We start from the raw sequence: 27,482 nt of genomic DNA, 5'->3' as shown, positions 1-27,482 counted from the left end.
ATGCATAAATATATATGTATGCATATATATGTATAAACTTCACAAAACCTATGCACTAAGTACTGTCAGGGAAGGAGACATTCCTCTGCACTATGGTCTTTCTATCTAGACCTAGAATCAAATTGACATGGGACAGGTTAACAGAAAAAACTCAAATTTAATAGGCATACTATGGTGAATCCATATAGACATGAAATTCCAAGGACAGTGAAACAACATGAAGCTTATATGAGCTAAGGAGAGGAGTGGGAGTCTGAGGGTGCAAAGGTGGGGAAAGCTCTTTAACAAGAAAGTGAAAGATGTTTGGAAAAACAAGGTTGCTGTACTATGCAGGTAAGTTCCTTAGGTAAAGAGTAGTCTCTATTAATAGCTCTCTTCCTGGTAGAGGCTCTCCTTTCCAATGTAAAGTTAGGTGGTTGAGGGGGAGGGAAAGCACTTTTCCTGCATCTGCTGGGTTTTGAATACTTTTACCTCAAAATCATCTTTATGTCAAAGTCGCGCATTTGGGGGCAGCATGCTCTGCGCCCCTACAGTACTCAACTTGGGAACTGGACCAGTATCGTCAACTGCTTATTTTGACTCTCTCCTTCCCCTTCTCCATTCCACCCCACCATCTTCCTAGAGGTTGTCACTAAGAAATTTGTGTCTGTTATTTCTTATGTTTTTGTATTCCTTTATCCCATATTTATATTTCCATAAATAAGATAAATGTTTACCCCTTTATAAGCATTTAAAAATGGTACATTCTGAATATAGTCTCCTACAACATGATTATTATGCAACATTATAGATATAAAGTTTATCTTTACCACAGTTTTAGTTCATTTTCTTTGCTATACAACACTTCATTGTATATCTATATGTAAGGCTATTTGGGTTGTTTGTTTCCAATTTTTGATCCAATAAATGTACTATCATGAATATCCTCTAGTATATATCTCCTGGAGCATGTATACAAGGCTTCCTCTATAAATTTAGAAATGGAATTAATGGGTCATCAATAAATGCATTGCTTTCAAAGAGTGCACTAGAATTTAGAATTCTACCAGCAAGAACTGGTGTTTATTCATATCCCTGCCAACATTTGTAATTGTGAACCAGTTTTTTTATTCTAGTGACATAAAATAATATTGGTTTTGGTCTGAACTTTCATTTCTCTGATGTGAATAGAGTTGAGTGTATATGATATAAACCAAAGTCTCTCTGTGGCTGATAAGAGCTTGTTTGTCCTGATCCCCAATTACTTCTCCTTCTTCATTTTATCAAGTCTTCTCTTGTTCCAGTTTAATTACACTAAGCTTCTTGTTGATCTATGAGTTTATCAAACACACTTGACATTCAGAGTCTTTGCTCCCAGGTTTCCTTCTGCCTGGAAAGTGGTTTTTTTTCCCCCCAACAACTTCATGATGTGCCTTTCATTGTTTTTTTCAGATCATTTCTCAAAGGTCACTTGCTTACTGAGAACCTCCTTCGAATGGAAATCTCCTTACCCCTTTAACTTACCTTACCTTTTCTGCTTTATTTTCTCCATTGCACTTATTTATTTCATTTATTTTTTGTCTGCCACCACTAGAATATGTTTTGTGAGAATAAAGAATCTATGTGCTTTTTCCGTAACAACATATATTACATCCAGAACACTGTTTAGTATACATTGATGCTAAGTAAATATCTGGTGAATGAGTAAAGAAATGTTTCCTTTCTATATCTTTTGTTCATTTTTCTATTGTTTTGTTGTTATTAAGATTATGAATTTGTAGAAGCACTCAGTATTGTCATCACGTGTACAAAATTCTTTGTTGATCATTTTTGGTGCAGACATTTCCCCCAACTTGTGATTTGCCTCTTTGACATCCCCACAGTGTACATTAATGAACCAAGGGGAGAGAGAGAGAGGAGAGAGAGAGAGGGAGAGCGAGAGCTCTCTAATTTCATTGTAGTCAAATTTATCCTGTTCATAATACCCCTTCTTATGCTAAAGCCGTAAAAATATTTGTATATAATTTTCTTCGAGTTTCTTAAAGCTTGACCTTTCACATTGATGGAATTGTTTGAGCATAGTGTGAGTGCTGTGACTTCTTTCCCTATATGGGTAATCACTTTTCTCTGCATCATATATTGACCAGTGTCTCTTTTCCTCTGGGGTCTGTAATGTCCCATATCTCAGAATTAAAGTTTTTATATATGTATGGGACAATATCTGGGCTCTGTAATCTGTTCCTAGAGCCAATTTCACTATTCTAATACTAATATTGTATGGGTTTAAATAATAATAATTAATAATAATTCTTGACAGTTAATAGAATATGTCTTATAAGCTTATTATTCTTTATCAAGAGTATCTTTGCTCTAAATGGCCTTTTGCTGATCCAGAAATTGTAGACAAAGCAATCAATTTTTCCCATTTCATGAGAATTTTTGTAGGTTTTTAACTATAATTACATTGTGACTTCTCATCAGTTTTAGAACTATTGACAATGTTGTCCTATAAAGCACTTCTTTCTGTGGTTTTTACTTATATCTGTAATTATTTAGCAACATTCTAAAACTATTTTTTAATAAATCTTGAATTGTTCACCTGAGCTTAACCCAATTATATCATGATATATTCTTTATACATTACTGAGATCTACTAATATTTTGCTTAAGATTTTACATATTTAGGAATGAGATTGGCCTATAATTTTTTCTCATACTTTTTTCTAGTTTTGATATCAATGATAAGTATTATGATGTAAACATCAGTTATAGTTTGGTTAGTTTTTTACATTCCCTGAAAGAATTTAAGTAAGGTTGGAATATTTTTTTTTAACTCAGGTAGAATTTTTCTGATAGAAAAACACCTGGCCTGCTGCTTAGAAGAATTATTTCTTTATATGGCATTAAAGACATTATTCAAATTACAATAAATAGGAAGAGGGAAGAAAAAAAACCTAAAAAAACAGAAATCATTTAGCTAGTAAACAGAAAAAATAATTAAGGAGTGCAGACTATTCTTATCAACAAAATAGAGACACACCATCCCATATGAAGAAAATGTTCTTTAAAAAAATAGTGAATTCTTATCATTGTTAAATTCCCAGTTGGATAAACAGTTTTCTAGGAAAATGTATGTTTCACAGTTTGAGTCAAGCAGAAAACACAAGTGGAAAAATGACCTGAAAAATGACCTAAATTATTATTTATGATGCTAGCATTTAGTATCACTGAATTCAGAGCAGGAAATATACAGTTTAACTTCACTGGGAACTGGAACAAAAAAACATGAAGCTCAAAAGCACTTAGAGATTATCATTAATTCTCTCCATTTCTCCAATGCAACAGAATCTTTCATTTCTCTTTTCTCTGTATGCAACCTTCGGCCTTTTCTGTCTACAATCGCACTGTTCAGTACAATAGTTTTTATTTATTTAAATTTAAGTTAATTAAAATTAAATGAAATTAGAAATTCAATTCCTCAGCCCCACTAGTCACATTTCAAATAATCAAGAGCCACCATAGCAGTAGATAGCAGCCATCATACTGAACAATGCTGATGTGGCACGTTTGGAATAGTGAACATATGTAACCCTCCATCATCTACTTCATCATGAACGTATCCAGCAGTGGCTGCTCAAACGCAACTTGATAGTAGTTCCTAAAGATACTAATGGCAACTTACTGAATTCTGTGGTTTTCCAATTCTAAATTGCTGAGGAAGATAATTTGATGGTTCCAGTTGGGTCTACCAGCTGATTTTATCTAATCCATTGAAGCAAAGCAACGGGTAGATTATATAATCGGAATATAACCAGGATATGATCTTTCATTGGGAACAATCTCAGAAAGAAACAGCTCAATGTGTATTGCAAAAGGTAATTAAAAAAGAGTATTAATGACTCATAAATGTATCTAATGTTTAAAGCAATGTAAATTAGCTGCTAGATTTGACTAACAATATGGCTGCCAAATTGCTAGTTTTGTTTTGTGTTTTGTTTTTTAATATAACATCCAGTATTGGTAGGGTTGAGCCAAATGAACACTCATAATTTTCTAAATTCACTGTAATTTAATATAATATTGTTGTGCAATTTTGTAATATTTGCCAAAAGCATTTTAAATGGCAGTATAAAGACCCAGGAATTTACACAAGAGAAATATTCAGAGAAGCATAAAAATGTTTATATAATTAAAATCTCTAAGTTTTCAGTTTTAACAGCTAACAATGAAAACAAATATAATGTTTATGTCAAAGTATAAGATGAATCCATACTATCCCATACTGGCAGAGAATAGGTGCCCAATTGATATGCATATAATAGCTAACATTTTTTGCTATTATTACTTTATGACACATGGAAATACTGATGATACATTTCAAATAAGATTATAGAACTATAACTAAAAATAGAAAAAAAATTAGCTGGATGAGCATAATATTTATCTCTGGAAAGTGATATCATGGGCCATTTTTTATTATGCCTTCGTATATATGTTAGGTAAAAGCTAGATGTAAGCAGTGGAAGGAATGCCCTGAGGAACCTTCATTGACCTGAAAGATTTCAGAGTCCCAAGTCCTTGAGGGAGGAATGATAGAGTAGGCAGTTAGTTAGACATGAACTGGAGGCAAGGATGATGATATAAAGAGGTTACACATTTGAAACCCAGGGGCACAACATTCTGACCTTGTGGCTTCCGAGACCCTGAGGCTAACAGACCAAGAGCCACAGGACCAGAGCATGCACTCTGGAAGAGGAGACCTCTACACCTCTGCCCCAGGGTGACCCGTACACCCATTATATAATGGGGGTTACAGTCATCCCCAATGGGGAGGGGCTGCCATGACTAGTCTGGTACAAGTCTTTTAGGATCTAAACTCCCCCTCCAAACCTGTGGGAGGAGTCTCCCAAATGATTGGAAGCAACCTCCATTAGAGACCGTAAAAAAATCCAATCCCAAAACAACCTAGAGACTGGTTCTACCTCAGGGAACCTGCTTGTTCTGCCCTAGAGAATATACTGTTGCTTTAATAAAACCATTTTCTGCTTTCACTTTGGAAGCCAGTCTCTAATTCTTTAGTGCATCGGTGCCAAGAGCCAGGACACAATGCTTTTCGCGCTGACATATACATCAGCATTTTATTTCAACTTTGTATATAGCGTGTGTTCTGTTTTTACAGTAATAAATTGCAATAAACGTTATTTAAACCTCTATAGTCTAAAATGATAACTTTCTTGCATACCTGATAAAATCTCTTTTATTACTCATTTAGAAAATTCATGAATGTTTACAATTCCAGAAATTTTTCATTGTTGGAAACAAATGTACCCTTTAAAAAAAAAAGTTTTCCTACAAGTGCATTTCTAATAAAACTGACAGAAGCGGAATATAATGATCTCTTAACACTTTGACCAATTTGAGTTCATTATGTTGACCTTAAAAAAAATGAAAAGAAACAAAAGGAAAGAAAGAGAAAAAGATCCAGGGGTGCCTGGGTGGCTCAGTAAGTTGAGCATCCAACTTCACTCCTGGTCATGATCTCACCACTCATGAGTTCAAGCCCCGCATAGGGTTCTGTGCTGACAGCTCAGAACCTTGGTTGACCACAAGCAAGTCTGGAGAACAGAGGAGGGATTTGCTTTTATAGAGGAAAAAAGGAAGCTGGAGGGGCTGTTGTACTTTTTCACAGGCTGGATGTGGCAGCTTCTCATTGGCTGAACTGTTGCTGGGCAAGGAGAAACTTTTTTCTCCCTACACTAAGGTGTGTAAAGTAGGCTTCTCCCAGTTGGAGAATTCCAGATTTCCTTCTTAGGGTTGGTGGTAGTGCCTGAGAGGTCCCCTTTCAGGGATTCCCAACTCCATTTTTATTTTATTTTATTTTATTTTATTTTATTTTATTTTATTTTCCCAACTCCATTTTTAATGAACTTTCCTTTATTTATTTTCACAATTACTTTGTTAGGGCTGCTGTAACTAAGTACCACTAATTAGGTAGCTTAAACAATGGAGATGTATCATTCCACAGCTCTGGGGGCTAGAAGTCCAAGGTCAAGGTATCAGCAGGGCTGGTTCCTGAGAAGCTGTGACAAAAGATATGTTCCATGACTCTTTCCTAGTTTCTGGTTGTTTTTGGACAATGTCTGGCATTTCTTGGCAACGGGTGCATCACCCTGATCTGCTTTCAATGTTACACGATGTTCTCTTTGTCCAAGTTTCCCATTTCTATAAGGACATATTCATATTGGATTAGGGTTGCCTGAATGACCTTGATCAACTGAAAATACCCTATTTCCAAATAAAGTCATATTCACAGGCACTGATGGTTAGAATTCAACATCTTTTGAGAGACAAAATTCAGGGGTGTCTGAGTGGTTCAGTCAGTTAAGCCCCATACTCTTGATTTCGGCTCAGGTCATGATCTCACGGTTCCTGGGTTCAAGACCTGCCTTGGGCTCTGCACGGTCAGGAAGGAACCTGCTTGGGATTCTCTCTCTACCTCTCTCTCTGCTCCTCCCCCACTCACTCACACCGTCTCTAAATAAATAAATAAATAAAGATTTGAAGGGAAAAAAAGACTTCAGAGACAAAATTCAACCCATAACGGAGTAAACTAGAAGAAATAGCCCACTGCTCTCTGTTTCTACATCGGATATACAAAGTCATTCTAGTCAGAGCACTGATCAGCTACCACCACCATTATTCTCCAATTGTATGAGAGCTGATTCCTGAGGAAATCTGCTCTGTTCCCCCACTATTACAACACCTGACACCAACTCTATCACTCTACTCATTAAGGGACTAAGGTGTACCCAGAGGGAAAGGAAAATAGAGGGTAGAAATTTGCTCAGAATATGTAATCCCTTAGAGATGCAATTCCATTTGAGATACTGGGAAATGTCCATAGGAGTTCCCAGAGAGGAAAGGATTAACACCAAATTTCAGTAGGTAAACCAGATAAGTGGGAGGTAAGCGAGTGGTGAATATAACATGTCGGCCACCATGTCAGAAATCTTGCTTATGAAAGAATGGTAATATTGAGGAAGTTGTTATGGAAGGTCAAGGTTTTTAATTTGGTTAGCTTTAAGTAGAAGAGAATTCAGTTGAGGATAGAGATATAATATAATGAGAAAAGTGGAAAATGTGTTTTTATTTATTTATTTTTTTTTTAATATATGAAATTTATTGTCAAATTGGTTTCCATACAACACCCAGTGCTCATCCCAAAAGGTGCCCTCCTCAATACCCATCACCCACCCTCCCCTCCCTCCCATCCCCCATCAACCCTCAGTTTGTTCTCAGTTTTTAACAGTCTCTTATGCTTTGGCTCTCTCCCACCCCACTCTAACCTCTTTTTTTTTTTTTTCCTTCCCCTCCCCCATGGGTTTCTGTTAAGTTTCTCAGGATCCACATAAGAGTGAAACCTTATGGTATCTGTGTTTCTCTGTATGGCTTATTTCACTTAGCATCACACTCCCCAGTTCCATCCACGTTGCTACAAAAGGCCATATTTCATTTTTTCTCATTGCCACGTAGTATTCCATTGTGTATATAAACCACAATTTCTTTATCCATTCATCAGTTGATGGACATTTAGGCTCTTGCCATAATTTGGCTATTGTTGAAAGTGCTGCTGTAAACATTGGGGTACAAGTGCCCCTATGCATCAGTACTCCTGTATCCCTTGGATAAATTCCTAGCAGTGCTATTGCTGGGTCATAGGGTAGGTCTATTTTTAATTTTCTGAGGAATCTCCACACTGCTTTCCAGAGCGGCTGCACCAATTTGCATTCCCACCAACAGTGCAAGAGGGTTCCCGTTTCTCCACATCCTCTCCAGTATCTATAGTCTCCTTATTTGTTCATTTTGGCCACTCTGACTGGCGTGAGGTGATATCTGAGTGTGGTTTTGATTTGTATTTCCCTGATAAGGAGCAACGTTGAACATCTTTTCATGTGCCTGTTGGCCATCTGGATGTCTTCTTTAGAGAAGTGTCTATTCATGTTTTCTGCCCATTTCTTCACTGGGTTATTTGTTTTTCGGGTGTGGAGTTTGGTGAGCTCTTTATAGATTTTGGATACTAGCGCTTTGTCCCATATGTCATTTGCAAATATCTTTTCCCATTCTGTTGGTTGCCTTTCAGTTTTGTTGGTTGTTTCCTTTGCTGTGCAGAAGCTTTTTATCTTCATAAGGTCCCAGTAATTCACTTTTGCTTTTAATTCCCTTGCCTTTGGGGATGTGTCAAGTAAGAGATTGCTACGGCTGAGGTCAGAGAGGTCTTTTCCTGCTTTCTCCTCTAAGGTTTTGATGGCTTCCTGTCTCACATTCATGTCCTTTATCCATTTTGAGTTTATTTTTGTGAATGGTGTGAGAAAGTGGTCTAGTTTCAACCTTCTGCATGTTGCTGTCCAGTTCTCCCAGCACCATTTGTTAAAGAGACTGTCTTTTTTCCATTGGATGTTCTTTCCTGCTTTGTCAAAGATTAGTTGGCCATATGTTTGTGGGTCTAGTTCTGGGGTTTCTATTCTATTTCATTGGTCTATGTGTCTGTTTTTGTGCCAATACCATGCTGTCTTGATGATGACAGCTTTGTAGTAGAGGCTAAAGTCTGGGATTGTGATGCCTCCTGCTTTGGTCTTCTTTTTCAAAATTACTTTGGCTATTCGGGGCCTTTTGTGGTTCCATATGAATTTTAGGAATGCTTGTTCTAGTTTCGAGAAGAATGCTGGTGCAATTTTGATTGGGGTTGCATTGAATGTGTAGATAACTTTGGGTAGTATTGACATTTTGACAATATTTATTCTTCCAATCCATGAGCAGGGAATGTCTTTCCATTTCTTTAAATCTTCTTCAATTACCTTCATAAGCTTTCTATAGTTTTCAGCATACAGATCTTTTACATCTTTGGTAAGATTTATTCCTAGGTATTTTATGCTTCTTGGTGCAATTGTGAATGGGATCAGTTTCTTTATTTGTCTTTCTGTTGCTTCATTATTAGTGTATAAGAATGCAACTGATTTCTGTACATTGATTTTGTATCCTGCAACTTTGCTGAATTCATGTATCAGTTCTAGCAGACTTTTGGTGGAGTCTGTGGGATTTTCCATGTATAATATCATGTCATCTGCAAAAAGCAAAAGCTTGACTTCATCTTTGCCCATTTTGATGCCTTTGATTTCCTTTTGTTGTCTGATTGCTGATGCTAGAACTTCCAGCACCATGTTAAACAACAGCAGTGAGAGTGGACATCCCTGTCGTGTTCCTGATCTCAGGGAAAAAGCTCTCAGTTTTTCCCCGTTGAGGATGATGTTAGCTGTGGGCTTTTCATAAATGGCTTTTATGATCTTTAAGTATGTTCCTTCTATCCCGACTTTCTCAAGGGTTTTTATTAAGAAAGGGTGCTGGATTTTGTCAAAGGCCTTTTCTGCATCGATTGACAGGATCATATGGTTCTTCTCTTTTTTTGTTGTTAATGCGATGTATCACGTTGATTGATTTGCGAATGTTGAACCAGCCCTTCATCCCAGGAATGAATCCCACTTGATCATGGTGAATAATTCTTTTTATATGCCGTTGAATTCGATTTGCTAGTATCTTATTGAGAATTTTTGCATCCATATTCATCAGGGATATTGGCCTGTAGTTCTCTTTTTTCACTGGGTCTCTGTCTGGTTTAGGAATCAAAGTAATACTGGCTTCATAGAATGAGTCTGGAAGTTTTCCTTCCCTTTCTATTTCTTGGAATAGCTTGAGAAGGATAGGTATTATCTCTGCTTTAAACGTCTGGTAGAACTCCCCTGGGAAGCCATCTGGTCCTGGACTCTTATTTGTTGGGAGATTTTTGATAACCGATTCAATTTCTTCGCTGGTTATGGGTCTGTTCAAGCTTTCTATTTCCTCCTGATTGAGTTTTGGAAGCGTGTGGGTGTTTAGGAATTTGTCCATTTCTTCCAGGTTGTCCAATTTGTTGGCATATAATTTTTCATAGTATTCCCTGATAATTGTTTGTATCTCTGAGGGATTGGTTGTAATAATTCCATTTTCATTCATGATTGTATCTGTTTGGGTCATCTCCCTTTTCTTTTTGAGAAGCCTGGCTAGAGGTTTGTCAATTTTGTTTATTTTTTCAAAAAACCAACTCTTGGTTTCGTTGATATGCTCTACAGTTTTTTTTAGATTCTATATTGTTTATTTCTGCTCTGATCTTTATTATTTCTCTTCTTCTGCTGGGTTTAGGCTGCCTTTGCTGTTCTGCTTCTAGTTCCTTTAGGTGTGCTGTTAGATTTTGTATTTGGGATTTTTCTTGTTTCTTGAGATAGGCCTGGATTGCAATGTATTTTCCTGTCAGGACTGCTTTCGCTGCGTCCCAAAGCGTTTGGATTGTTGTATTTTCATTTTCGTTTGTTTCCATATATTTTTTAATTTCTTCTCTAATTGCCTGGTTGACCCACTCATTCGTTAGTAGGGTGTTCTTTAACCTCCATGCTTTTGGAGGTTTTCCAGACTTTTTCCTGTGGTTGATTTCAAGCTTCATAGCATTGTGGTCTGAAAGTATGCATCGTATAATTTCAATTCTTGTAAACTTATGGAGGGCTGTTTTGTGACCCAGTATATGATCTATCTTGGAGAATGTTCCATGTGCACTCGAGAAGAAAGTATATTCTGTTGCTTTGGGATGCAGAGTTCTAAATATATCTGTCAAGTCCATCTGATCCAATGTCTCATTCAGGGCCCTTGTTCCTTTATTGACCGTGTGTCTAGATGATCTATCCATTTCTGTAAGTGGGGTGTTAAAGTCCCCTACAATTACCACATTCTTATCAATAAGGTTGCTTATGTTTGTGAGTAATTGTTTTATATATTTGGGGGCTCTGATATTCGGCTCATAGACATTTATAATTGTTAGCTCTTCCTGATGGATAGACCCTGTAATTATTATATAATGCCCTTCTTCATCTCTTGTTACAGCCTTTAATTTAAAGTCTAGTTTGTCTGATATAAGTATGGCTACTCCAGCTTTCTTTTGGCTTCCAGTAGCATGATAAATAGTTCTCCATCCCCTCACTCTCAATCTAAAGGTGTCCTCAGGTCTAAAATGAGTCTCTTGTAGACAGCAAATAGATGGGTCTTGTTTTTTTATCCATTCTGATACCCTATGTCTTTTGGTTGGCGCATTTAATCCATTTACATTCAGTGTTATTATAGAAAGATACGGGGTTAGAGTCATTGTGATGTCTGTATGATTTATGCTTGTAGTGATGTCTCTGGTACTTTGTCTCACAGGATCCCCCTTAGGATCTCTTGTAGGGCTGGTTTAGTGGTGACAAATTCCTTCAGTTTTTGTTTGTTTGGGAAGACCTTTATCTCTCCTTCTATTCTAAATGACAGACTTGCTGGATAAAGGATTCTCGGCTGCATATTTTTTCTGTTTAGCACACTGAAGATATCGTGCCAATTCTTTCTGGCCTGCCAAGTTTCAAAAGAGAGATCAGTCACGAGTCTTATAGGTCTCCCTTTATATGTGAGGGCACATTTATCCCTTGCTGCTTTCAGAATTTTCTCTTTATCCTTGTACTTTGCCAGTTTCACTATGATATGTCGTGCAGAAGATCGATTCAAGTTACGTCTGAAGGGAGTTCTCTGTGCCTCTTGGATTTCAATGCCTTTTTCCTTCCCCAGTTCAGGGAAGTTCTCAGCTATAATTTCTTCAAGTACCCCTTCAGCACCTTTCCCTCTCTCTTCCTCCTCTGGGATACCAATTATGCGTATATTATTTCTTTTTAGTGTATCACTTAGTTCTCTAATTTTCCCCTCATACTCCTGGATTTTTTTTATCTTCTTTCTCTCAGCTTCCTCTTTTTCCATAACTTTATCTTCTAGTTCACCTATTCTCTCCTCTGCCTCTTCAAGCCGAGCTGTCGTCGTTTCCATTTTGTTTTGCATTTCATTTAAAGCGCTTTTCAGCTCCTCGTGACTGTTCCTTAGTCCCTTGATCTCTGTAGCAAGAGATTCTCTGCTGTCCTCTATACTGTTTTCAAGCCCAGCGATTAATTTTATGACTATTATTCTAAATTCACTTTCTGTTATATTATTTAAATCCTTTTTGATCAGTTCATTAGCTGTTGTTATTTCCTGGAGATTCTTCTGAGGGGAATTCTTCCGTTTGGTCATTTTGGATAGTCCCTGGAGTGGTGAGGACCTGCAGAGCACTTCCCCTGTGCTGTGGTGTATAACTGGAGTTGGTGGGCGGGGCCGCAGTCAGTCCTGATGTCTGCCCCAGCCCACCGCTGGGGCCACAGTCAGACTGGTGTGTGCCTTCTCTTCCCCTCTCCTAGGGGCGGGATTCACTGTGGGGTGGCGTGGCCTGTCTGGGCTACTTGCACACTCTCAGGCTTGTGATGCTGGGGATCTGGCGTATTAGCTGGGGTGGGTAGGCAAGGTGCACGGGGGCAGGAGGGGCAGGCTTAGCTCGCTTCTCCTTAGGTGATCCACTTCAGGAGGGGCCCTGTGGCAGCGGGAGGGAGTCAGATCCGCTGCCGGAGGTTTGGCTCCTCCGCAGAAGCACAGAGTTGGGTGTTTGCGCGGAGCGAGCAAGTTCCCTGGCAGGAACTGGTTCCCTTTGGGATTTTGGCTGGGGGATGGGCGGGGGAGATGGCGCTGGCGAGCGCCTTTGTTCCCCGCCAAGCTGAGCTCTGTTGTCCGGGGGCTCAGCAGCTCTCCCTCCCTTTGTCCTCCAGCCTTCCCGCTTTCTGAGCAGAGCTTTTAACTTATGACCTCCCAGAAGCTGAGTCGCGCTTGCTGTCGGAACACACTCCGTCCTCCCGGCCCCTCCGCTTTTGCCAGCCAGACTCGGGGGCTCTGCTTGGCCGGCGAGCCGCCCCTCCGCCCGGCTCCCTCCCGCCAGTCCGTGGAGCGCGCACCGCCTCGCCGCCCTTCCTACCCTCTTCCGTGGGCCTCTCATCTGCGCTTGGCTCCGGAGACTCCGTTCTGCTAATCCTCTGGCGGTTTTCTGGGTTATTTAGGCAGGTGTAGGTGGAATCTAAGTGATCAGCAGGACACGCGGTGAGCCCAGTGTCCTCCTATGCCGCCATCTTCCCTCCCGGAAAATGTGTTTTTAAAAAGGGGAAAATACATGACAGAAATTTAGATAGGAAGGGATTTACAGAAGTGGGACTATCAGTTGTGGACATAAGGAAAGCTAAAGTCTTTTTTTTTTAATTAGTTTTCTTAATGCTTATTTATTTTCGAGAGAGAGAGAGAAGGGGAAGGCAGAGAGAGAGAAGGAAACACTGAATCCAAAGCAGGCTCCAGGCTCTGAGCTGTCAGCACAGAGCTGGACGAGGGTCTCAAACACAAACTGTGAGATCATGAGCTGAAGTCTGACACCTAAATGACTGAGCCACCCAGGTGCCCCAGGAAAGCTAAAGTCCTTTGCCCCTATACTACAAAGAGGGCTCCCAGGCTTGCAAATGGCAGAAAATAAACAAGTGTTGCATTACAGATTATTATTGCATATTTTTTATGTTTATATTTGGTACACTTTTTGTCTCAAGTGGTATTTATCCCATGTCTTTGTAATCCGTGCAGTACTAAGGTCACATGTAAGAATCTGATGAAAGATGATAAATCAAGGGCTGGATGTAGTTGTGATGATGCCTTGCAACTCTAAGATTTTTAGTAAAGAAGTGATAATAAATGAAAAAGACTTTAGTGGCCTTATTCAGAAGCAAGGAGAGAGATTAAACTATCATTGTTAAAAAAACTGTGTTTTGTGTTTCTAAAGTGCTGTTTCCTAAGTGATATTAATTTTTAAATTACTTTCTAGTATGTATTGTATCTATCATAAACTATAGAGAATAGGGCTAGCCAACATTATTTCACATTGATCAATTTTATCGTTACCTTTAAATTACATTTATTTTTTTTCGGAAACTTCTTTCTCTGCCACAGTACATTTCCATATGAATTACAATTTGAAAATGAGTATGCCCATGCAGCCATTGATTGAAAGGTAATTTGTAGAACACCTATAACTGCTATCGTCTGCTCTATTATCCTAAGCTGTCATTCAAACAGTATCTTCTGGTTACACTTAAGAGTCAGCTCTATTCTCCCTGATGACTGACAGTGCCATAGTGCTTCTTAAATACAGCATTTTGAATTTCACCTCAGGTTTTGAATAATTACATTATTTAATAGTTGACTAATCAGAGCCCAAAAGAGGATTTCTGAAAATGAACTGATATGAGCCTCCCTAGCTTGCTCCTCCAAAGGGCCTCTGTAAATGTAGCAAGCTTGACATTCATTTGAAAGTTGCTATTATTATAGGTAACATTAGCCATGAGCCAGAAAATGTGAATTCCCTTATTAGAAGAACATGTAGTACTATTGCTACTAGAATTCCCCCAGAAGAGTATGAGATAATTCAACAATTTTCTGACAGCAAGCTATTTTTAATATTAAAATATAACATGTTTGGAAATATATTAATCACATTAATGTTTATCTTAGGGATCATTTTTTTGTAAGATGGTCAATATACCCATTCTGTTAATATTTTTTTCCTCTGTTGCCTTTGATAATAATTTAAATTTAACTTGTTACTGTTTTTTTCTTATGTTCATATTTATATGAAACAAGGACTCCTGTACTTATTTGTTTAGAAATTAACTGGTTATCATTAATTAGTTGTCACTTAGTATGTCACTAGCTTCATAACTTGAAAATAATGTTTGAAGAAAATCTGAAGAAATTAACGCCTTAAAATACTTTGCCAAAAGTGTTATTAAAAAATGAAAATAATCAGGGGTACCTGGGTGGCTCACTCAGTTGAGGATCCAACTCTTGATTTTGGTTCAGGTCATGAACCCAGGGTCTTGGGATCAAGCCCTGTATTGGGCTCCATGCTGAGCATGGAACCTGCTTAAGATTCTCTCTCTCTCTCTCTCTCTCTCTCTCTCTCTCTCTTCTTTTGCCCCTCTCCCCTTTTCACCCTTTCTGTCATGCTCTCTTTCTCTAAAATTAAAAAGAAATAAGAATTTAAAATTTAAAAAATGAAGATAATCTTTTTAAAAAAACGTAAATAACTGCAAATAAAGGTGTCAAAGATATGATAATCTGTGGCCAACCAAAATTGGGTTACTCTAGCCACCAGTATTGAAAACAGCGCTATTCTTCATTTGCTCTACAAATTCTATACGTGATATTCTTGATTAAAAGTGAAATTTGAAACTATACATTTTCAAGAACACTCCAGCAATATTTGAAGTTATGTATATTCTGAACATTTTAATTGCAACCAAAATGATTAATTTAGAATAAATAAACCTAAATCTAAAAATGTATTATTTACTCAGTATTTAGCATAAACATATTTCTACTTGTATATCCTTGCATATGTATATTTATAAATAAATATGTATAATATATTTATTATATGTAATTATTAATTATATTTTGAATTTTATGTAAACCTGTATTTGTGTATAAATATGTATATAAATAATGTATACAGCATAATTATATACATAAATATACATATTATTATTATATACATATTTGGGTATGTATATATGGTCTGTTGTGGCAGTCTGTTTCTAAGATGGCTCCCAAAGACCCTCTCCTTTTAGTATTCTACTCTTATACATAATCCATACTCCTTAGTGTGGGCTGGACCTAGTAATTTACGTATGAATAGAATATGGTGAAAAGCTCAAAGATTAGGCAACAAGAAGACAGACCTCGGCTTCTCTCTTGCTCACCTTCTCTTGTTCTCTTACTTGCTTTGATGGAAGCCAGCTTTCATATTGTGAGCTTCCCTGCAGAGAAGCTCAGGTGGCAAGTAACTGAGCAAGCCTCTGGCCACCAGCCAACGAGAAACTGAGTCTCTCACTTCAACCACCTCTAAAGAAATGAATCCTGTCAATGATAATTGAGCTGGGAAGCAAGTCCTTCCCTGCTTTCAAGCCCTGCAGCCTGTTATGCCTTCAATTAAGATTACCATCTAGGCCATTACCTTGATTGCAGACCCTGAACCATAGAACCTGGCCAAGATGTGGCTGAATTCCTGAGCAACAAAACTGTGAGATAACAGGCTGTTGTTTTAAGCCACTGCATTTTGGAATAATTTGTTATGCAGCAAAAGCTAACTTATGCATCTATGTATTTATCTACAAATGCACATAAAATGATATAAGTACCATTTATTGGGGGATTTACTACCAACCCTCCCACTTACAAAGGTAGTAGTAAAAATCTTAGCTAAGTGTCATAAAATTACTCTTGCTATTTATGTTCCTATAAATCGTTGCACAAATAAATTCAATTCTAGATAATGGGAAATGTAGGTTTTTCAAATGTGAACTGTGGAAAATTCTGTCATTAAAGCCTATAGATACCTTGTGGTGACTCCTCCTCTTTGCTGGTTCAACAATAACATAAATATTTTTAACCTTCTCTGACTTTGCAGGCTGAGTGCTATTTCAACATGTCTTAATTTCTTTTCTTAAAAAAAAATTAGCCTCCTTCCTCCTGCTTCCCACCATGAAATGACATCCCTACTTCTTTTTTCAAACTCTGCTTCTGATGTAGCAGCATGATACTTTCCTTTTTAATTATATCATGTGTTCTTTTTTGTGTCTATGCTGACTTTGGAAAATTAATTCCTGGAGTTCATAGCTATATGCTTCAAAGATAGCCTTCTCAGAATGAAATAAAAAAGAAAGTGCAGAAATTCATTTCTCAATTCACATAATGATTCAATGTTTTAAGGAAACTCAAATTATGAATGCTTACAAATTGAAATATTCTGCTTTAGTTTTGGTTAGCAATAATACTAATAGTAAAAATAATATCTATGAGCTTTGAATAATATTTATTAGCTTTCATATTTTTTCTCCTAATTAAAAATTCCATATTAGTACTATTATTCTCATTTTTCACATGAAGAAACAAATGCTCAGAGATGTTAATTAACTCATATAAGGTCACAAAGATGGTAAACAATTGTGTTAGAAACTGAATTGGCATACTGCGGGGTGCATGGTGGCTCAGTCATTTAAGTGTCCAATTTCAGCTCAGGTCGTGATCTCGTGGTTTGTAGGTTCAAGCCCCATATTGGGCTCTGTGCTGACAGTGTGGAGCCTGCTTAAGATGCTCTCTCTCTTCCTCTCTCTCTGCCCCTCCCCCACTGATGCTTTCTCTCTCTCAAAATAAATAAACTTTAAAAAAACAGAAACTGGGGGCGCCTGGGTGGCGCAGTCGGTTAAGCGTCCGACTTCAGCCAGGTCACGATCTCGCGGTCCGTGAGTTCGAGCCCCGCGTCGGGCTCTGGGCTGATGGCTCAGAGCCTGGAGCCTGTTTCCGATTCTGTGTCTCCCTCTCTCTCTGCCCCTCCCCCGTTCATGCTCTGTCTCTCTCTGTCCCAAAAATAAATAAACGTTGAAAAAAAAATCTTATAAAAAAAAATAAAAAAAAAATAAAAAATTATCATGTCACTCACCTGCACACACATGAGTGAGTGCACATGAGCGTGCACACACACACATGGACTGTCTCCCCACTTTTCTCAAAGTAACATGAAATGTATTAAAATTATGTACAATTAAGGTGAACCTATGTCTTGGTTTACCCAAGAAAACTTCAGATTATGCCTATTTTCCTTGCATAGTTATTATTAATTCATATTTTCATTTTTAAAAAGGGTCTTAGTTTATGCAAATAACTATATTATTATTGAATACCCTTAAGTCCCTATAAAATCTACCTTACTTCCATTATTTCACCTCTGATTTCATGTCCTACTATCCACTTGTTTGATTACTTACCTTTGATTTCTCTCTTAATCATTACCCATGCCATGCTTAAATGCCTATATATATATATATATACACACACATATATATAAACATATATATATATTTAAAAATCTGTCTACCTCTATTAGAATATAAACTACTTAAAGGCACATATTTTCTATTTTATTATCTCATGTGTTCTAATATCCAAAACTCTCTGCAAAAAAAGGAGTTTTTTATAATATATAATGAAACAAGACAAATAAGTTACCATAACCAAAAATCATTTTTTAGATTGAAAGGATCAACTCATAAATAATCATCCCAGCACATAAAAAAACCCTCTTATCAAACACAAAATATTTAAAATATTGTGTATAAAGGAATAGTCTTAAAACTCACACAGAAGGAATGACAGACAATTATAATCAAAGTTCATAAACAAGAATAATATAAGATCTTTTGTAGCCACTTCTAAAGTAGAAGAAAATTGAGAAAAAGTCTTAAATACTTTTAGGAAAATGTCCAATCTAATATTTTATCCCAAGACACCCTTCCATCAAGCATTCATATTGAATAAGGATACTGCAAAGTATCTTAGGTCTCCAAATTTCACCTTTTATTCATCTTTTCTTCCGTACTTTGGGAGCTAGGACAGAAAGTGCTTCCCTAAAATAGTAAACCAAGAAAGAAGAACTAAGCAATAGAAGATCCACAAGAGGTAAATGAATGCATATCTCAAGAGAATAGAGGGTGAAAATCCAAAGGTAGCAAATTTGAAATAGAGTGTGAAAACAGTGTTGAAATTGGACCAGGTTGGAGTATGGAGGTCTGGGGTTTTGATAGTCACTCAAGAAGGGTTGAGGCAATAGGCTACATATGCATAAGGAGCTGGAGCTGGTCTTCCTGAAGAAAATTAGGGGTCGGAGAAGTTATACCATCATGAAAAAAAGAGCTAGTAAAATTCTATCCACAAGCCTGAGCAAGAGAGAGGAAGCTTGACAACATTTCAAGACAATTGCATGAAAATAAATAATTAACTGAGGAGAAATTGAAACCACAGACCTCAGATATGTATAGTATTCGGGTGTTAATTCTTACAACTCATTGTATGTGAATCTTCAAGATGAGGAATTACTATCAAACTATTCCATAGCCTTGAGGCTTTTATCAGTAGAAACCATGAAAGGAATAAAAATGTGTCTCAAAAATGGAACAGACTGTGACAAAAAGTGGTAACTGGAACAGAATGTAAAGTCAAGGGAGGTTCCTGAATATAGAATAGACTTCAACCTATAGAGAGACAGAGAAATTGTGTTATAAATAAGGAACAGCTAAGTATACAGGTGAGTTGAGACTCAATAGTGAAATGATGGTTCTCTTCAAGTGGAAAGAGAAGGAACCAGAAAATAAGAAAGCAATCCTTCTTTTGTGACAGAAGAAGAGGCAGAGTATCAATGAAGATAATTAGCAAAAATATATTCATGCTATTGAAGTATATTTAAAAACATTTAGTCACTCAGACACTATTATGGAAGGTAATTGGTAAAAGAGTAATGTGCTTGTAAATTTATTTTATAAAAACTTCTTATAATTATCTTTAAAAAGAGAGATTGAACTTCTAAAAATGAAAGTAAACTGTAAAAAAAAAGAAACTACCATATGCAAGATTAATTTATTTAATAAGTGTTTATGAAGGACCCTACTGTATGCCAGATATTCAATAAAATGATAACTGAATAAAGATAAAATGGTTGATAATTTGACTTCTATCTTTTTCATAATCAGTGCTAGCTTTTCTTGAATAATATTTAATTCTCTGAGGTGGAGGAAGTGTGCAGATATTTCATGAGAAAATATATTTAGTTTGAAGATAAGATCAAAACACTTTATTTTGGAAAAATATCAAACCATATTAATGGAGAATGGTAGCTCCCACTTCCTATAATGATACCATCATAAGTTATACAATCTGAAATTGTAGAAATTATATTCAAATATGTTGACATTTACTTTTTGAAATGAAATGAGAATCAGACCTGTTTTTCATTTTGTGTTATTTTTTCATTGCAGAAATGAGCCATGGTATAAACAATGATTTGTTAAGATGTTGTCTGATACATTATATAATTATATTGTCACCAATCTCCTTTTAGCAATTATTCTTCCCACAAACATAAGAGAAGTCTTTCTTATGCAGCTTTATAAAAGGATAACAGGATATTATTAAGAGAAAATACACAACCTACACCTTTTCTTTAGTCTCACAAAAGATATTTCACTTAAATTATACAGGATACTTTCTGAAGACAAAGATTGTTTCAATAAATCATATTTCAGATAGAATGCATATAAAATCATGATTATATTTCAAGATACAATATTTTCATTCCAAACCCTTACTGGGTTTGAAGTTATTATTATATTGTAAAGAACCAAGATCTAAAAAATAATAATAAGTCTACTTATCATGATGGAAAAATGAGATAAAATTTTTTTAAAAATTCTATACAAATAAAAAATAAACAATCAAATGAATTTTTCAAAGTACTGCGTCTGAGGATAATTTTATATATATATATATATATATATATATATATATATGCATTTCAGAGCTACATTTCAAAGCTGTATTCTTAATATGAAAATGAAAACCAGACAGAACTTCCTGTTGAACCACTAAAGACTTAGAATCATATAATATATATATACATATATATTAAGTATCCTTATTCATAAATCTTTGATTATTGCTTTTGAATGTATTCCTAAAATACACATACCTAAAACTATGTAATACCTAAAACTATATATATGGCTAAAGCTATATACATATCCAAAATTATGTATATCTAAAACTGTAACCGAACCAATGTGGGTTCACTTCTTGGTGAGCCACAGACACACCAGGTAAGTTGTCGCACAAAGTAAACTTTATTTGCAGCAAATAAGGAGACCACGGGGAATAACTTCCAAAGCCATGACTCCCCGAGCAAGGGTGAATGGGTTCCTTTACCCAGGGTTAGGATGAATATTTAGATAGGGAAGCCTTGTCACCATATGTAGAGACAGGCATAAGGCTGCGCCTGCACCTTAATGAAACATGCCTATTCATACATTGTATGTTATGTAGATGAGGCCTGTGTTCCTCCTTGGTCAGAGATTTTACTATTATAATCTGGTAAAGGTTGTTGTGGGTCATTCTAGAGTCACTCTATGGTCCTTCTGTGCAGGTACAAGTTCAAGGTTTTGACCAAACTGGTCTGGGTGGTATTGGCAGGTGGGAGATCTTCTCAGGAGAGTTGCTATCACTTGAGGAGTGGTTTTGGTTTCCATTTGTCTGAGTTAAGTGATAAACTGGAAAGAAGAGCTTAAGGGACAATGTGGGACAAAGGTCAGTGAGTAGAAGCAGGTGGGTAGTAAAGGTCAGGTCTTGGGGTATCGCTGATAAGAAAACTATATATGTTTAAAACTACATATATGATATTATATACAAAACATTATATATGTAATTATTTACATCTCAAAAAGGCAGAGAAAGAATTTATAATTGCAAGTTCTCTTTTTTAAAATTTTTTAATGTTTGGGGCGCCTGGGTGGTTCAGTCGGTTGAGTGTCCGACTTCGGCTCAGGTAATGATCTCACGGATCATTAGATTACATAACACATAACAACTGTTAGAACCTTTCTAACAACTGTTAGAAAGGTCAATATAAAGACACAAATCAGTTTTCCTGTGACAAAGATCGACAACAAACACAAAAGTAATACAGAAGCATTTACATGACGCTAATATGACTGAGCAGTTTAAATTCATATAAAGTGTTTGGCGCCCAGAAGTTCCTGTTTTTTGTACTGTGTTATGGTTCTCACCAAGGAAAATTAAATTTCCAAGTATTTTGTGTAAATGCCTGCAAATTCATTTTCCTGGGTACGTACCTCTGTTACTGTCTCTGTCGCTGTATCATTACATGACCTCTGACATGCTAATTAATCTTTCCTCTTTGCCTTCGCCTTTTCATCCATTAAATGCATATATATGGGGAGATTTGTCAAGTTAATGCAGATAGTATGTCCATCAAAGCATCAAATTTCAAGCCAGAAGAAGAATACAACATAACAGTGGTGCCCAACAGCTCTGCTTTCAGGACCACTTTTATTTCTAACACCTGCACTTTACATCAAATTGCAGAGGACAGTTGCCTCTGGGAATAACTGGAGAATGTAAGTGTTCATGCTGACTCTTCAGCATTTGAGGATCGTGGTGTGAACAAAATAAATTTTAATTATTGTGGAAATGCAACATTAAATAGGCATTCTCAAACAAGTTGTCATTAGTGGGGGGGTGCATGGGGTAATATGGAAAATACCACGGGAGGGGCACAAACAAGTAAATAAAAAGAGCATTTCCCAAGATGGATCAGGACAATATAATTTTCTGCTTAAAAAAAGAAAGGAAGGAGCAAAATCAGGAGATGTATAAAGAAATACTGGCATGCATAGAAACAAATTTTTATTTGTGTGTCTCTACCCTCCTTTAAGTCTATGAGATGTGGCTGCCAGATTTTAAGTTATCTTTTTGAGACAAACACATAGATGAGGACACTTTGCAGAGCTGTGATGATTGATAGGATAGCTGCTAACCCCGTATGTCTACTCTGCTCTTGATGTGGCTAATCTGAATTGAGATGTAAGTATGCAGTGTATGAATTACACACCAAATTCAAGGCCTTCAGAAGAATGTAAGAGACCTGTCTTAGTCTGTTGGTCTGTTATAACAGAATACCATACACTGGGGTGGTTTCTAAATCTGAGAAAATTATTTCTCACAATTCTGGAGGCTGGAAAGTGCCAGATAAGACACTGATAGAGCGTTTGGTGAGAGCCTATATCCTGTTCATAGACGGGCTGTCTTCTTGCCCTGTCCTCACATGGAAACAGGGGTGAAGGAGCTTTCTGGAGTCTCTTATAATGACTCTAGTCCTATTCATGAGTGCTTCATCCTCATGACCTAATCACCTTCCAAAGATCCTACCTCAAAATACCATTACATAGGTTTCAAAATATAAACTTCGGGAAGACACAAATAAGTATTCAACCTGTAGCAAGATCTTGTCATATTTTTGTTATGTTAATTACATATTGAAACACTATTTTAGGTATATTGGTTTAGAATGCCATTAAAATTCATTTCTTCTGTTTCATTTTGCTTTTTATGTGGCTATTGGAAAATTTTAAATGAAATTTGTAGCTGTCATTGTATTTCTGTTGTGCAGTGGTGTTATAGAAAGCAGAAGTTCCTGAGGGTGCTACCCAGAGGGTTTAGAGAGATGTTGAAGATGACTGAGAAAGTGAGTGTTGATAATCCCTCAACACATCAACATTCATGCCATAGAAGGCAAGACTGTTCCTTCTCTACCTCAACTGTCACTGGTGAAAGTCATCCATAGATTGTGAGTTCGAGCCCCTGGTCTGGCTCTGTGCTGATAGCTCAGAGCCTAGAGCCTGCTTCGGATTCTGTGTCTCCCTGTCTCTCGGCCCCCTCCCCTTGACAATGATTCATTCTCACCCTCAAAAAATAGTATTTCTTATACATTTTTAACCTATTACTTTCTAGTGTATATAGCAAGTATTCAGTAATCTTCTTTATTTTACTTCCTAGTCTGTGTATTGAGGAAAGTGATTATGCTTTACACACATCTCTATTCCCATACCTGCCAAAATGTCTTATATATGGTACAAAAATGCCAATAAATATTGTTCAAATTAATACTTCGCTTTGAAATTCTGTCTTGAAAAATTATACTATATCTATATCTATCTATTCTATAGATATAGATATAGATATATCATTACCCTAAATTTAAATGCATTTATATAGAATATAGTTTTGAATAAATTTGTATATAATAAAATACAAACTTTATAATAGTAATTACTGGGTTTGAGCAACTTTAATTTACTTCTTTAAAAATACTGTATCGCTGGGGTGCCTGGGTGGCTTAGTCAGTTAAGCGTCCAACTTCAGCTCAAGTCATGATCTCACGGTTTGTGGGTTTGGGCCCGCATCGGGCTCTGTGCTGACAGCTCGGAGCCTGGAGCCTGCTTCGGATTCTGTGTCTCCCTCTCTCTGCTCCTCCCCTGCTCATGCTCTGTCTCTCTTTGTCTCTCAAAAATGAATAAACGTTAAAAAAATTTTTTTAATAAATATTAAAAATGTTTTTTAAATACTGTATCACTTAACTTCTCTACAATTAACAAATATGATACAAGCAAGAACTTATCATGGCATTTTCCTTAAATTAAAAAAAAAAATCCAAACTTCCTTGTGTGAATGTATGATCTTTTATAAACTCAGGTCAAAATTCCCTGAATATATGGTGGGAGGGAAAATTGACTTATGCATGTTTCATTATTCTCACAGCTGTCTTAATTACTAGTAAATTTGAAACAGTGAAGACTTATTTTTCTGTCATACACCCTTCAGCTATTTTTAACTTCTTTATCTTTTATGCCTTACGATCAACTGAAATTAAAAGAAAGTAGTTCTAATTTAATACAAAAGTTAATTGTTCAGCACATTCTGCCAGTCTGGTCTTAGGTCTGCAAGTACTTTGCCTGAAGCAATACAATTGTAGTTACTCAAAATACATACCATTTGGAGGATGTATGTATTTTAAGACTCACTTGGCAGAGGCTGGCCACAGAGTTACCTTCTGTTACAAGTATGTAATGATCCCTTCATTGAGCTAAGTATTATTTTTAGCAGTGTTAGTCTTCCATGGCTTGTAGCAAAGAAGATAGAAAAAAAATGACAAAAAAACGTTACTTTCTATTTTGTAACTTGTTACTATAAGGCACTACACTATATAGACTATACCACCTGGAGGACACAAGAGTAATAAGGAAAGCGTAAATTATTTTCCTTGGATATATTGCAGGTGTGTAATTTCTTAAGGAGGGGTGAGGGAAGAAGATATTCTGATAGCATTGTATCCAGTATGCAGAAGGATTGCCAGGCCATCCTTTCAGAATTAAGTATCAAAGTTCAGAGGACTGAGTAAAATAAAAATCAATTGGAGGGGTGCTTGGATGGTTCAGTTGATTGGGTGCCAGACTCTTGATTTTGGCTCCAGTCATGATTCTAGGGTCATGGGATTGACCATGTCCAGCACTGGGCTGAGCGTGGAGTTTGCCTCAGATTCTCTCTCCCCCCTCTGCCCTTCTCCACACTTGCTCTGTCTCAAATAATAAAAAATAAAAAAATCAATTTGAGACATTTTCTTCTTATTTATCCAGGACAAACTAAATGTCTTTCATATATTCAGATTTGCTGTAATTAGTATTTTTGATTTTTATATTCTTCAGATCTCAAAATTTCTTTGGTGTGGTCTACCAATCCTGAAGATTTTTTAAAATTTTTGAATGCAAAGTTTAACTTTAACAGAGAATATGTCCATGCTAGATTACTAACCTTTCCTTTTATATCTTATTTCCTAAAAGCTCTTTTTATAATTTCTTCTAGTCTTTAAGCAATCTTTATGAAAGATATTAAAAATAAAGTGATATAACAATAATAATAACAATAATAATAAGTATGCTTTCCTTTTTAGAGAAAGAAAAAATGTTTCAAATTTCATAAAGGTGAACAGAATGTAGTTATGCTATCTATGCATCTTTCATAGGGATCTGTTTATTTAAATTTTTAAAAATAATAAAATGAGCTTTTTCATACAGCTTTGCTGCCAGACCACAGGTGACATAAAAACCACCACTAATCCTAAACCAAAATGGGAAAGGAAAGGACTTGAAGCAACATGTTTGTCATGGATATATACATTCAGGCAAGTCTATCACTACTGGTCATCTGACCTATTACTGAGGTGGGATCGACAAAGGAACTATAGAAAAAATTGGAGAAGGAGGCTGCTGAGAAAAAACCCTTGCAAGCATGCCTGGGTCTTGGGTAAACTGAGAGCCGAAAGTGAACATAGTATCGCCATTGATATGTCCCTGTGGAAATTTGAGACGAGCAAGCATTATGTGACCATCACCAATGCCCCAGGACATAGAGACTTCATCAAAAACATGCTTGCAGGCACATCTGAGGCTGACTGTACTGTCCTGCCTGTTGCTGCAGGTGTTGGTGAATTTGAAGCAGGTATCTCTAAGAATGAGCAGACCCGTGAGCATGCCCTTCTGGCTTCCACACCTGGCTGTGAAACTCCTACATGTTGGTGTTAACAAAATGGATTCCCTGAACCACCCTACAGAAGAGATACTGAAGCAGAAGAGATATGAGGAAATTGTTAAGGGGTCAGCACCTACATTAAGAAAATTGGCTACAATCTGGACATAGCATTTGTGCCAATTTCTGGTTGGAATGGTGACAACCTGCTGGAGCCAAGGGCTAACGTGCCTTGGTTCAAGGGTTGGAAAGTCACCCGTAAAGATGGCAATGCCAGTGGAACCACACTGCTTGAACCTCTGGATTGCATGCTGCCACCAACTCATCCAACCAACACCGATTGGTGAAATCGGTACTGTCCCTGTGGGCCCAGTGGAGACTGGTGTTCTCAAACCCAGCGTGGTGGTGCCCTTTGCTCCAGTCAGCGTTACAACTGAAGCAAAATCTGTTGAAAGGCACCATGACGCTTTCCTGGTGACAACGTGGGCTTCAGTGTCAAGAACATATCTGTCAAAGATGTTTGTCATGGCAGTATGGCTGCTGACAGCAAAAATGAGCCACCATTGGAAACAGCTGGCTTGATGGCTCGGGTGATCATCCTGAACCATCCAGACCAAATCAGTGCTGGATAGGTACCTGTGCTGTGTTGTCACACAGCTCACATTACCTGAAAGTTTGCTGAGCTGAAGGAGAAGATTGATCATCATTCTGGGGAAAAAGCTGGAAGATGGCCCTAAGTCCTTGAAATCTGATGATCCTGCCATTGTTGATATGGTTCCTGGCAACCCTGTGTGTGTTTTGAGAGTTTCTCTCCTCTGGGCCGTTTTGCTGTTTGTGACATGAGACAAATGGTTGCTGTGGGTGTCATCAAAGCAGTGGACGAGAAGGCAGCTGGAGCTGGCAAGGTCACCAAGTCTTCCCAGAAAGCTCAGAAGGCTAAATCATATTATCCCCAATACCTGCCACCCCAACAGTAACAGTGGGGGAAGAGTGGTCTCAGGACTGTTTGTGCCAATCGGCCATTTAAGCTTGATAGAAAAGACTGGTTAATGATAACCATGCATCATAAAACCTCAGAAGGAAAAATGATTTCTGAACTGTGTGTGTGTGAGAGAGAGTTTTAAGTTACTAATTTTTAAAATCAGTACTTTTTTAATGGAAACAACTTGACTGAAAATCGTTTTACAAAATTTCAAGACCCATTAAAACAAATGCTTAATGAGAAAAAAAATAAGATGGGATTTTTGTTAATAAATTCTATTAATAATTCATGCTAATTAGTACCTTCAGTTTGTTTTCCATTCCTTTTCTGGAACAGTTAATGTTCTCAGGTTATTCCAAATAGGTGGACAGCAAACGAAGCTTTAATGACTTTTTCCTAACATTATTTTGTTATTAAACAGGCTGCCTACTCAGAAATCTGAAATAAAATGTCACCATGGTTCAGAATTGGAAGCTCAGAGGAATTCCCAGGAAAGGTTTCTTTCACATGTGCTTCTCCAATGGAATTTTAGGAACCATGC

At 37.0% G+C, this 27,482-nt stretch overlaps 1 pseudogene; it reads left to right on the top strand.

Moving 5' to 3' along the window:
* Positions 1-299: 299 nt before the first annotated feature.
* LOC123586616 lies at positions 300-26,936 on the top strand (annotated as a pseudogene).
* Positions 26,937-27,482: the final 546 nt, after the last annotated feature.

This window comes from Leopardus geoffroyi, chromosome C3 (assembly GCF_018350155.1).
Source record: "Leopardus geoffroyi isolate Oge1 chromosome C3, O.geoffroyi_Oge1_pat1.0, whole genome shotgun sequence".
NCBI lineage: Eukaryota > Metazoa > Chordata > Mammalia > Carnivora > Felidae > Leopardus > Leopardus geoffroyi.
Note: the sequence above shows the minus strand (reverse complement) of the source record. Positions and strands in the feature narration are given on the sequence as shown.